Here is a 13,732-nt window from a genome sequence, read left to right on the forward strand (position 1 = left end):
AGGTCTGTATCTACCCATACAGTGAGTCATGCCCAGATCCATGAGCGTGGATATTTTTGTCTTTGAAATTATGTGTCCTATCTACATAGAAAAATGAGATAAACTCAAAAGTTAGTGACAGAACAGAACCTTTACAACTTAATCCAAACTGAGTGCATGTAAATGGGACTTTTTACCTCCACTTTAGTGAGCTCTGACTCAACTTCTAGGCTGTAAAAGTGGGATGATCTGACAAAGTGTCTTTGCCTTGGCTGTTCACTCCAGACTCCTTTCATTGTGACTGGTGATATGGTCAACACAGAAAACTGAAAGTAGGTTGTATCTCACCTCATCCTACAAAAGCAGAAGTTTAAAACAGAGGTAATAGAGTCGATGTCTATAAAATCAGATGAATCACACGCTAAACTGCTTCTTTCATCCCACTGACTAAAAGAGAGAGTAGGGTGCTGATTCCAGAGGTGAAGACCTGCTCCAAAGATTCTGCATGCCTAAGGGCACTGCAGCAGGGCCTTCTTATTTCTGCCTGAACCATACCATGGACAGGTATAAGACTGTACCTCTAATTCTACAGTCAGGAAGAGACGTTAGGAGGATGAAAACAAATTTGATAAACCCCCAGCCTTTCAGTGGAAAACAACACAAAAAAACATTGGTGCACTGCCATGGAAGCTGACATATTTTCCAGTATCAATCTAATGGGAAGCTGTACTGATCTTTCAGAATTTGTTTGATAGAGATTGCACAAAAAACCCACAGTAAAATTATATGTTGTAATGTAAGTTTTATTTTTTTACCAAAATCTGAAAAATAACCCCTTTTTTCTGTTTCATTTGTATCAGTTTCCTGCTCAACCTCATGTAACATTACTTGGTCTGCCTGTCTTGGTAACAACAAGAATTTATACCAAGAAAGAAGTAAGGAAATCATACAGTTTTTAAGAAGGTGGGAAAGTATTGAGACTGAGTGCCTCCAGGCCTTGAGGGTAGGTAAAAATGTGAAATGAATAACACACTATATTTTCTGAACAGCTCCTGTTATTAAATAAAGGGCTTAATAAAAAATAATATTGCCAGTGCATTAATTAGTTAAACAAATGAGTTCCTAATATCTCTGCAAGTGACAGTGAGATGAGTATTTTGAATGCACTCAGATGGGGTTAGCTCATATTATAGAAAGCACAGATGTGCATGGTGGGTATCTGGAGGTTTCTTCTGCCCTTCTGCAGCTGTGGAGCTGATCTGCCTGCTCCACTAATATTTACTTACTTACTTACTTACTTACCAAAAGAGAGAAAGAGAGAGAGAGAGAGAGAGAGGAAGGAAGGAAGGAAGGAAGGAAGGAAGGAAGGAAGGAAGGAGGAAGGAAGGAAGGAAGGAAGGAAGGAAGGAAGGAGGAAGGAAGGAAGGAAGGAAGGAGGAAGGAAGGAAGGAAGGAAGGAGGAAGGAAGGAAGGAAGGAAGGAAGGAAGGAAGGAAGGAAGGAAGGAAGGAAGGAAGGAAAGAAAAGATAAGATAAGATAAGATAAGATAAGGAAAGAAGAAAGAAGACAGCTATTTCAAGGGCAATTATCTAAATGAGCTGGAAAACCTGGGATGACTAAGTCCCCAGTCTCTGGAGAATTTGCTCTGAGCTCTTTGATGAATTTTAAAATGGTGTTACATTCTAGATTTTAATAACATAGCCTTTCCCCTCTTCTTCTGGCTCTAGGCAACTGTTGTTAAGTCCATTTCTCACAAAAGCCTAAGAAGCTCGAGTTAATAAGGCCAAGTCTCTACCCACAGCACTGCAGATCTGCAGGGAGCAGGTGAGAAGGGAGGTGTGTGCGTTCCCTTCCACACCGTGCCTGCCAGGGAGGGCCTTTGATCTGTCCTGCTACGGGTCTGTTTCACTTTGAGTTCAGCGAATTAACTGAAGGGGAAAGAGATTTCAGTATCTCCAGCACAATCAGTGACAATTTATGCAGCTTTGGTTTCCTTCAGCTGATATATTAATGAACCAAGTCTGGATCTTGACAAAACAAGCGACATCTCTGATTAGAAAAACCACCAGCACCAGCAGGAAACGTTGGTCCCCATCACTGGTTTACAGTTTTAAGTCAGTTTCTTTGGTGAGAAGTTCTTGAAGTGTAAATGTTTTGCTGCTTGTGGTTGGAGTCACAAGCAAATCTGGCAGTGAAATACCAAGTCAAGGGTAGATTTAGTGAGCCTTAGTCCCTGGGGAAGTTCAAAAGCCTGAGTCAGAGCCCATATGTGTCTTCAGCCAACATTGGAAGGACTGGGTGTTTAAAACTGGGATTAGAGGAGAAGACAGAGTTAGAAGGAGGCACTTAAACCACCTAAGAGGGAACATGAGAGGTGCAGCTGGGCTTTGAGCACAGCCTTAGGGAACTCAGGGATGTCAGTCTTTGCAGCAGACCTGTAATCATGAATCTACCCCTGAACGTGGGAACTGAAGTCAGCCCTCCTTATCTTGTTAAAATGCAATGCCCCTGCAACACTTGAGAAGTTTGTAGCATTGTGTAGCAGGAAGGTTCTGTGTTCATTCCCCTCCCTTGCCTGAATGGGACCAGAATTTCCAGCCAGTGCCTGTCTTCTACCACAAGCCCCTAAGATCATTTTGCAAGGCCTAGAAATTGTTAATAGTTGCAAAACAATCCAGTTAAATCTTCCTTTGTGAAAAACAAAACCAACACCACAGAGCCCTGTGAATATATCTCAGATTTTTTTCCAGGGAACATCTGATCCAATTTAATTCAGTAAGTCCCTTTTCAGTCATTAATCTCCAGCCAAATTTTGTTTTTCATTTTATTGAACATTATGATTTACTGCACAGCTCTCTGTTCATTATTACTTAGAGAAGAAGTTGTTCAGATTCTCTTTCTCTTGATCTCCTGATCAGGAAAATACTGTGCAGATGTGAACAGAAGTAAGAATATTACTCCTGTAAGAGAACTCTTCCCTAATTAAACATAGTGTCTGTGAGGGAAGTTATGATCTTGCAAACAGTTTCTGCTTCTAAGAAAGACTTAACGGCACAAATGAGGCCAGCTTTCCTTACATTGGGTCTACTGTTTGCTGCAAAAACAGTGCTGTAACTGACACAATTAATATTGCAAAACTGTCCTGGATGAGCTTAAAAATGGTGAAAACCCACATATATATCCTTCAGTACTTAGAAGAACCTGATCTGCCCAGCCTGTTCCAGAATGAACCTGCTTCATTTCTGGGGGAAAAAAAAATCTTGTTTGTTTCTCTCATGCTCAAGAAATGACAAAACAGAAACATATTTTCTCGTGATAACTGCTGTTGTAACCAGAGGGTGTTGCCAGTGTTCACACAGATGCTGCCTGGTCACTGTGGTGTTCCTCCTCCCTTGCATTCCATCTGTGGGAACCAGAGCAAAGCCTGCTGCAGTTTCCTTCTGGAGTGGGAGCTGGCTGGTACTGCTCAGTTCTGGTGTTCCTGGCCACCACTTGTCTCCTGCTAAACCTGCTAAACTCATGTATGCTGCAGATGGCTGGGGGTCCTAAGGAGCAAAAGCACAAATCTGTCCTTTCTAGGCACCCCTGTTTCTCTTCCATCTAAGGGAGCCTAGTGTCTTTCCACAAGACTCAAATTGACTTGTCGTCAACAGCCTGGATTTCTATTTAGAACAGGCCTTGAATTGTAAAAACAAATGTTCTGCAGCTCAGAGCAGAGTTACATTGTCCTACACTGGGACACTTGAAAGGAAGCACTGAACTCCTAGCAAAACCCTTACTAGACTAAAATAATCAACCTCACTTTGAAAAGGGCATTGAAATAATCTAATCCAATCTATCTAATTTGTTATGAGCTAAACTTCTGAATTCTAGGCAACCATCTTTTGAAAATTACTAATTAATATTTTACCTTCAATGGCCAGCTTTAGCAAACAGGGTCCTCTCCAAACATTGCCACTGTACTAGCAGCCAGCACTGGTAGGGAAGCAATACTGATGCCAGCACATTATTATCTCCAGAAAACACTTCTTGCATTAACATGGTGGTTTAATGGCTTATAATATTTCAAGGAGAGAGGATTTAACTCCTGGGACAAATAACAACAGGTGTCTTTCACTGAACTGTTATTGGTCCTAAAGCCACATTAGCACAAACAGGTTTGTAAAAGAGGATTTGGGATTTCTGAAACCCCTTATGGGCAGACTGGAGGGGCAAATGCTGTGGAAGCTTTTCTCCTGGTTTGCAGTGAGCACATCATTACACTCCTGTGGAAATTCTTTTGGCCTCACAGTAGCTGTGGCTTTTCCCTTTGGGAGGAGGTAGTTAGATGTTTCAAACAGTATTTTTTTTTCTTCTAGCAATCTCCCTATTTTTACAAAATGTGTAGGAGCTCTTGAGACCTCTGTTCCTCCATCTGTCTTGGTTGGGGGGGTGTAAAAGTCTTGGGGAGACACATACATGCACGATGCAATTGCTTCAGTCTCACTTGTACACAGGCTATAGATACTGCAGAGTTCTTAGTGACACATTATTTAAACCCTATTTAAATAATATGAAATCCTACTATATAAGCTAGTTTTTTCCCCCAGAATGTAAATAATCACCACAGGGATAATGTTCTCTTAAATGATAAGGTGTCTTTCAGCTCCAGCATCATGGAAAAGTGTTGTCTAAGATTCCTTGTTTTCCTTAGGGTCAGGCTAAACCTGGTCTCACTAACTGGGGTCATGTTCCTTCTTGTGCCTCATCTGTCTAATGGTGTAAATCTATGGTCAGAGTTTATTGTAAGTCTGAGCTATTGCTCAGGCTGTAGCTATTGGAAAACTTTGCTTAGAACACTGCTGATGTGACTCACAGGACAGAGGCCTATTACAGATGCCAGACTTGAGAAGTAGATACATATGTCAGCCACTTGTGGCTCTTTGAGAAACCAAAGTGTCCTAAAATGGGTAGTAGTAGAGTTAGAAAGGATCCTTGAGGGAAGGATGCTTCTCACTGAAGAGGAACCATGCAGCCAGGCTGTCCTTCATGCTGGAAGGCAATGGAGGGAACAAAGTGTAGGAGTTTATGAAATACCCTGTGCAGACATGTATCGACCACCCTATAGGGGAAACAGCCTAATTACTGCTATGAGCTTCAAGGAACTCTGAGAAGAAAAGCATAAATCTCAACCATCAAGAGACTTCTGTAATTCAGACCAGGTGCCAGGTAGGCTGTTGTATGGCTCCAGCACAACATGACTTACAATCACCTTTTTATCCTTGTTCCTCTGCTACTGACGCCCTTTAAGTCTAATATTCTCAATAGTAAGGAAATTTGTTTCCACTGAGCCAAATCCCATTTTTCTAGGTAGTGAGAATAAATTCCAGCTGTAGATCATCTTGGATACTAGATTTTTAACCCCATCCTGGTCAATACGAAAATATGATAGATCATTGTCTACCACAGCTTCAAAAACACAGAAAATAAAAATGTGAGATCTGAGATTCTGGCTAAGACCTATCTTACCATTGATTAATTCTGGAATCAGATTCATTTAGGACACATGTAACATCAGAATTATACCCTACTGGTTGATAATAATTCAAAAGCTCTATACTTAATGTAGAATTATGGTACCAGTTAGTATTATATACCTTAATTATTTTAAAATATCTTCAGAAATTATTCTACCAAGGGGTTGACATCCTCTCTGTTCATGAATATAGATAACTACTGAATTGTAGCAATTTCTGATCCTGACAAGCTTTTCTAAGTACTCAGCTACTAATTATGAACAGAAATAAAAGGACACCTGCTGAAATAATTATTAAAGGATGTGCAACTACAACCTGCCTCTTATCAGATGGATGGAGCCAGTATCCTTCCTCAGCAGAGAATACAGTCTTTCACATTTTATGACAAATATGCTGTTATGTAAATAACTACATCAGTAGGCATATTAATTTCTGTGAATACTGAACTGCTTGAATTTTAATGAAGAAGGAAAGTAGCAATATAGCTCCATGCTAAATTACATAAATAAAGTCCTGGAGTTACATGGTGCTGGCATAGATCTTATTTACTCATAAATAAATCTGGAATATTTCCACAAAATTCAGTTTGTAGACTACTATAAATCAGGTAGGAAACTAGGATTGTACCCTCACTGTTAGTAATGGTTTAATAACTGTAAATCCAGGACAAAATTCCTTCCATGAGTTTACCTACTCATTTTCGTCTAACAATCTCTAGTGCCTGTAAGATGGATGCCTAAAATGTGTATTAGCTTAAGTAGGAAAAAGCCTACAAAGCATGTTGCAAATATCTGCAGGACAAGTGCATCCTAAGCATGATCTCTGAAAATCCTCCAGATGAGATCCTGGAACGTTGGGACCATTATCTGTGGAAATACCACTACATGTCCTCCCTGCTGAACTCTTGCACCTCTCATGTGCCAGCCACTGCTGAAGACAAGATCCTGAAGTGTTGGCTGGGATGGTTTTATGTTCCTGTGTAGAACCATAGCACTTTGCTAAGGGCTTGGTATTTGGCTGAATCCACAAACTATAAGGCTTGTCCTAGTGCCTGAAATGTCCTACTGCCTCTGGCTGGCAGGTCTGGCCAGGACAAAATTGCTCTCTATGCACTTGGCCAGCTGCTATAAAAAGGAAATGATGCTGTGCCAGGAGACATCTCCCTCTCCTTGCCCCAGTAGTTCTGAGGAGCACATCAACTGTGTGCTCTGCATTTCCCTTCTGGCTGCTGCACAGATGAACAAAAGGAAAGTGGGAGCCAGCCATGCTGCTCCTGCTGCTGGTCTGGGTAGGGCCATGCAGTGACTTGCCCATCATAATTCAGAGACAGAAGGTGGCAATCCCAGGGGTGTTGTTCAGCCACTAAGAGCTGACTTATTTTCTCCCCAGACTGGAGAACAGATATGGAAGGAATGTGTGGGGTTACAGGTCCTCCCAGGACCTAAGGGCATAGCTCAATTTCTATTTGGAATTCAATCCTATCCCTGTGCCACCAGGCTACAGCTTCTGTCACTGTAACCATGAGAGAAGATTTGGCAAGGTCTTATTTACTCTTTCTCCAAATGAGTTAAACTTTTCAACCTTTAGGGCCACGCTCCAAAAGCCATTTGCTTTCCTAGATCAGGTGCCATTCTGGCAATTGTACAGATACAGTATTTTTGCCTGCTGAATTAGAAGTGAGGCTTGTAGTTGGGTGAAGAAGATTAGTTGCACTTGTTATTTTTCTCAATGAACATTTAGGAGCATGTATATGTGCAGCCAAGGAGAGGCTCTCCTAACCATGGACTGAGCATGCCCTGGATCAGATGGCAATTAAAAGGCCGTGGCCTTAGGGAGTCACAAACTACTTGCAGAATGTCTCACAGACATCTTCTCCCTTGGGGAAATGTTGCAGTCTTCAGTTTTATTGGCTTCTTTAAGCCCCAGACTCTTTAAAACTGGATGTTAGCATAGCCCCATAGCTCTGGGATAACAAGCACTGAGGCACCATGCAGGTGTTGGGGTCTTTACCTCACAAATGCTCATCACCACAGCTTCTTTCTCCAGTCTTTCCTCTCTGTCCAACAAAGGTTGGAGGGATAGAGGAACTCTAATGAGGCATTTTACCACCCCAAACAGGGTTGTTCCTTGCCATGACCTGCAGAGCCTGGCTCTCCAGTCCCACACTACCTGCCTCACCCCTTCCTCCAGGGATCATGCAGCAGTTTCAGGTGCTCTCAGCTTCACAGCAAAGCTTCTCCAAAATTTCTTTGTTATTTTTTCTCTGTCTTTATTTATGAAAGTGGTGTGCCAAAACACTATTCCCCTCATTGCCACACCTTTTCTCTCTGTTTTGTTTCCTGTCGGGTGTTTTGCTCTGACACACCAAGTAAAGATACAAAACCTGAGGTGGGAACATCTGGCCCTGGCTGTAGAGCGTTGTCAAGAATAGAAGTTCCTAGATATAAAATTAGCTTTTTCTCCCCTCTTCATTGGACCTTGCTGTGGGATGTTTAGGGCTTCCTGCCGCAGCCCCCAGGGTGGCCAGCAGCCCCCAGCTGGGACTTTGCTCTCTCCAACACAATTACAGTCTAAAAATGTTTAAAGGCAGTTTCTTTTGAGTGAGCCACATGCTTCAAATTGTTATGTGGTTAACCACTGAGAACAAACCCCCACACAAATACCTAAGGATCAACTTGCTCAAGCCAGGGTGGTAGATGTGGGGGCACAAGAGGAGAGGGGAGACTTCCTCATTTTACTTTTGATGAGAAGAAAATAGAGTCATCTTCTGACTTCCCTAAAGTGCCAGCAGCCGCCGCGTCACAGTGCGTGCTGGGTGATGCCGTTTGCACATTTGTTTGCTGATGAAAGGAGCCTTGTTCAGCAGCCATGGCCGTGCACACCACGGGCCACATCCTCTGCTGGTGTAAAACAGCTCCTCTGGTGAATAGGAACTGAAAATGCAACCCCCTCTCCCTGTGTGATGTGCAAGTGGCGAGCTGGGGGAAGATTTCTGTGCTTTGACATTGCCCTATCCCATGTCCCTTAACTCTTATAAAAGCTGAATACTTTTCTGCTGACTCACAGAGACAGATGGATTTTGTTAACTCCAGTCGAGATAGAGGAAGATGCACTAAAAGCATCACTTGGTGGGGCTGAACCCAGCTTTGGGGTTCAGAGGGAGACTGAGCAAGGAGCTTCACATCTCCCCCTGTTCAGCATGGATGGAGCTTGGCTCCTGGGTGCCACATGGGAGGAGTGATGTGTGGTCTAGGCTGAGCCTGCTGATAATCAGTGTCTGAAATAATGACCCAGGCTGTCATTCCATTCCCCTCCTTGTGCCCTCTCTGAAGCTCTGCAGCTCCCCAAAGCCCAAGAAAGAGAATTGGAGCCAACAGCAATAGAAACACCCCAAAAGAATCACAGAAATCAAATCCCCTTGGTAATTGTATTTCATCTGCTTAAATCTTAAGTTACAGAGGATTTTAGTGAAGTAAATTAACTTCCCATTGCTTGTGTTTCCTTGTATTTTTGAAGACTATGAAACTGTTGAGGAGCAAATTGTCTTCCAAACTCGTGGAGAGAGTTTCCAATCATGACTGGCATAGCTGTTCATGTAGTGCTCCTAAAAGTGGACCCAAGCAGAGATAGAGATAATTATTTTGCCGTGGACCGACTTTAGGATCCATCTTAACTTTATTTTAATTTCTAAAATGGCCAATGAAGGGCTCACAGCGTGGCTATGATAGTGGGGGGGAAGATGCAATCCAAATGTGATGTGCTTTCTCAGATATGTAAAAAAGTTGAATTCTTTGCTTTTTGAGGAAAACTGTGTGAAAATGAAGAGTTAATTTTTTTTGATGTGGGGGACGTTTTTGGTGAAAGTGGTTTAGTTCCTCTGGTCTGCTTATCATCTGAGCAGTGAAACATCACTCTGCTTATGAAGTTAGCTCTGCAGGACTCTGTACCTGTCAAAATTGTTTATCCATACCTGCCAACAACAGCAAGAAAGGCAGGAGGACTGGCAGTCGTGATGGTGAGTGAGTTGGACACATGGAGTGAGGTTGGACCTCCTCACTGATGCAGAAACAGAAAATGAGTGAAAGAACATTAAAGCATGAAGTGTCTAATCTTAGAGAGTTTATGGTTCCATTTGTTACCAAAAATAGAAGAATTTGCAGAATTTCTTCATGGGCAACTGAGTAGGTAGGTCCTGGTGGCCAGTTAGTCCTGGTGATGCTGAAGGTTCAGGAGTAAATGCCAGCAGAAGCAGCTGCTCAGGGACATTGGCACATTGACATTATCGATTATATGATTGGGAATACTGCATTTAGACAATTGAAAATTAATGTGATAATCCCTTATTAAGGAATTGTCAAGGAATTACTGAGTGCTTAGTAGTGTCGTATGAAAATATATAAAAAAATTTTCAGTCTAAATCCACTTAATCCTATGTGAGGGCTATTAAGAAAAATAAAAAAAGAGAGAGGGGGGCGGGCAGCGAATTCAGGTTTATAAAAAGAAATCCGTACACAATGAGCTGAAGGTTGTGCTTCTGCACTTCCTGCTCTGGGTGTGAGCAGAAGAGGAAATACCAAAATACCACCAGGAAAACTATTCCCATAGCATTCCCAACCTGGCTGAAACCAGAGAAGTTCTGACAGCCCTGCAAAAAGGGGGCAAAAATCCCATAGCTGATCCAGTCTCAAGTATCTTGCTCATAGGTAGACCAACAAAATTTCCAAATCCAGGAGATTTGGGTAGACCTAGATGAGTCTATACCTCCCCTGACGTCTCATCTGTAATTTCTACAGTTCACAGATCATTGATGACATTTGACTTTTCTGCCAGCTTTGAGAGGAGCACATTTCTGTTACAGTCAGTTTGATCATGTCCATGATCACAGACCATCAAATTGCATGGTAACTGCAGGGCAGGGCACCACGGTCCAGTCTAACTCAAGTGAGGGGTTCCTTGGCCCCCCTTTCATTTTTTGACAGTCAACCCACTAGAATGAGAGTACATCCTACATACACAGCAAGAACTGACCTTTCAATGCATAAAATGCCACCAAGTTCAGTGTTGCCCCATGTCAATGATTAAAACTAAATTCCTGGAGGTTCCCAGGCAGACAAGGCATTAGTTTGGTCTGGCTCCTCCAGAAAACATTCCACTTCAAGCCAAGAAAACCTTGAAGAGGAGCAGCGGGATCATGTTCAAAGGATTGTACAGATAGCTGGCACACCAGGCAGTTTAAAACCTCAAATCTGAAAGCTTTGCAAAGAGCTGGGAAAATGACTCTTTTCCTTTATGGGTATAAGAAGGAAAGTATTCTGTCCTACTAAATCCCCCAAAATTTAAATATCAGTCTCTTGTTTGACATGCAATGTTGTACACTAGAATTCAGGACTTGTTCAATAGACTAAGAAAAACAGTAAAAGTGCTAAAAAAAAGGAAAATTGCTATAAAAATCTGGGTTTCCTATAGATGTTTCCCTACAGCTAAGCAAGTCCTAAAACAAGATTTTTCCCTACAATTAGAGAATCAAATCCCTGGACTGGCTCCAATGAGCAGCTTAGGAATGTTCAGCACAACCACAGCCTCCAGCCATGGGACAGAGCAAAAGTTGCAACAGTGATGATGCTTTATCTTCCACAACTTACTCCAGCAACACTTCCATGGATGCCAATAATGAAATCTGTTTCAGAGGCCTGAAAGGAAGATTTTTTCTTTTCAAATTCTGAGTCACTGATTTTGAGACTGGTCAACTCATTGCTTTTGTGACTGTGGTTTAGCTAAAACCACCTAAGGCTGACAATGTCATAACGAACTCTAACATCCAAAAACGAAGCTAAAACCTCAGCTAAGCCCCATGTCTGAATGCAGCTTTCCAGTTCATTCAGAGCAGCATAGCACTCAGCATTTTCCCTCCAACAACAGAAAGCCCCTTTCTGGCCTCCCGGAACTGCTGCATGCAATACACTGCTGCTCCTACTGCAAACTTATTGAAGAGACAATAGGGCAAATAGTTGGCACACAGATTCTTCTTAAAACTTAAATCTAGATCCACAATAAAATGTAAAAGGCAGGAAACATGCAAAGATAATCAGAAAATGTGATTTTTTTTTTTTCATTAATTTTCGCTGAGAGTGAGACATTACAATTTACAATGTGGGCCCCATTCTGCAAGCCCTTTCTTACATGAGCTCTTTTTAAAGTCACTGAGGTTGTTTACGTGAGTAAAAGTTTCTTACGTGAGAAAGGACTCACAGAATCTGGCCTTACACATTTTGCTACAAAGTTAACTAGGCATTATCTGGGCTGTGGAGCATCGAAAAATGGACTTCAGTTGTTTTATTTGGAAAAAGTTCTGACTTCAGCTTCACCCATCTGCTGTGCTCAGCTTGCTCCGTAGCCACATTGAATGGACGGGCTCAGCCTTTGTCCCGGTCTCTGAGCTGCTCCTCGCCAGCCACGCTCAGCCCCCACGCGCTGTAACTCACCAGGACGTGTGCAGTCTGAATTCCCATTCCAGATTTGGTCCTCAAGCCTAAGGCCATTATTCCATCTCAGATTAAAACATATTCTCCCATGGGCAGCTGAAAAAGAGCATGTTTCTTCAGGTTTTCTTGCCACAAAATGATAAAAATAAAGTGAAATAAAATAATAATAATAGTAATAAAAAGGAAATCCAATGTACGGCAATCCTCAGAGTTGTTGAGTCTAAGAGTGTTGATCAGCATCCATAAATGTCCTGACCGGTGAGGAGACACAGGCACTACAACTGGAAAGAGAGCAGGAAGGAAAACCAACCATGTGAGCAAAGTTTAAAAAAAAAAGGGGGGTGGGGTGGGGGGAAGAGAGAGAGGGAAAAAGGTCTGCTCAGTGGACAGCACTTGGGCTGATAGCAGGGATTTCAGGAAATCCAAACACTCAGACAGGAAATCTGAACACTGGATAAACATGCCATAATCTCCACAGATACAGTTAACGTGCAGCGTCCCTGTTAACCCATTGCCTGCCCACGGCTGAAATCAGATCTGCGACATGAGGCGCCTGGAAACACGAGCTGCCCGCGGGGCTCCGCAGCCTGAGCGCTCCCAAGTCTGAGCAGCAGCCCTGCGTTCAGCCCTGCCCTCGCCTTTTTTAACTCCATTGATTTCTACATAGAGCTGCTTTAGTGGAAAGGTGAATAATTTTCCTCCTCTGAGAAGGAGATGCACCCTGAGCCCCGCAGCAACCTGCCCGAACTCCTATGTGCCGCTGACTCTGGATACCTGGTAGTCCTGAGGGAGTTTTACCTGTTCTTTTTCCACTTCTCTTTTGCTGTAACATAAGATTTCTAAGGCTGTCTGTGGGATATTTCCCATATATTGTGGGATATTTGATGGTTTACTCCAGGCCGGTACAGTGGGGACCCCCTGCTTCCTCCCCTAGAAATAGTAGGGACAGGCTACTTAAAGCAGCAGGGGAGTTTGGAGATTCCTTTATGCCATTGTGCCAAGGAATCTAGTTCCATGGCAGAGGGACTGGAACTAGATAATCTTTAAGGACTCTCCCAACCCAAACTATCCTATGATTCTATGAATTGAGGAATAAATTCTGCAGTCCCCAACAAAGTTAGGATAAAGCCTGTTTGATTGGTAATTTTCAGAATATACATTTTGCTCTTTGTGTCTTGTGGTTAGCTCATCATCATAAAAATATCACTTTTAGATTTCTTAATTTATTTCTTTTTATATGATATACCTTGGTTACACTATTAATGTAAAGCTCTTAGCTAGTGACAAAGGCAAGGAGAAGCAATAAGATTGCATAGAGCTGACCTCTTACCCCATAGATGTAATTAATAAAGTGAAGTTTACTCAAGAATTGCCAAATTTAAATTCATAGTATTACAAGCACACATACACACAGAGTTAAGACTCTGTTTGTTTGCAGAATGGGGACTTCATTGTATTTTCTGGAGGAGGATGGTTCCAGGCTTCTCTGCTTTCCAGAGGTTATAACTCCTAAGGCAAGGCCCCACTTCCAAAAATTCTTCCTCTCTCTGAAAATTGACTTTTTGGGATAGTCCTGCCTAAAGCATGTTAGAAAGAAAACATCATGTCTTTAGATTTTCTGATTCTCCTAAGACTTCATAGAAATAAAAAAAGGATAAAAATTAGTACCTTGAATTTCACTTGCTGGTGGAAGTAATTAGGCACAGGGGTAATATCCACTGACTGGTGCCCTTGCTTAAGGCATTGGCAATTATC

The 13,732-nt window shown here is 42.3% G+C and overlaps 1 protein-coding gene across 2 annotated transcripts in view; it reads right to left on the reverse strand.

Moving 5' to 3' along the window:
• ASAP1 (ArfGAP with SH3 domain, ankyrin repeat and PH domain 1) overlaps positions 1 to 12,259 on the reverse strand; it is a 141,394-nt gene extending 129,135 nt beyond the window's left edge. Inside the window, exon 1 of one of the 2 annotated variants that reach the window (XM_018913929.3) lies at positions 11,978 to 12,259. The gene's annotated coding sequence lies outside the window, so the exon portion shown is untranslated. The remainder of the gene's footprint in view (positions 1 to 11,977) is intronic. The other variant, XM_018913918.3, reaches the window with a different exon arrangement.
• Between the last annotated feature and the right edge of the window lie 1,473 nt (positions 12,260 to 13,732).

Source organism: Serinus canaria, chromosome 2 (genome assembly GCF_022539315.1).
Source record: "Serinus canaria isolate serCan28SL12 chromosome 2, serCan2020, whole genome shotgun sequence".
Taxonomy (NCBI): Eukaryota; Metazoa; Chordata; class Aves; order Passeriformes; family Fringillidae; genus Serinus; species Serinus canaria.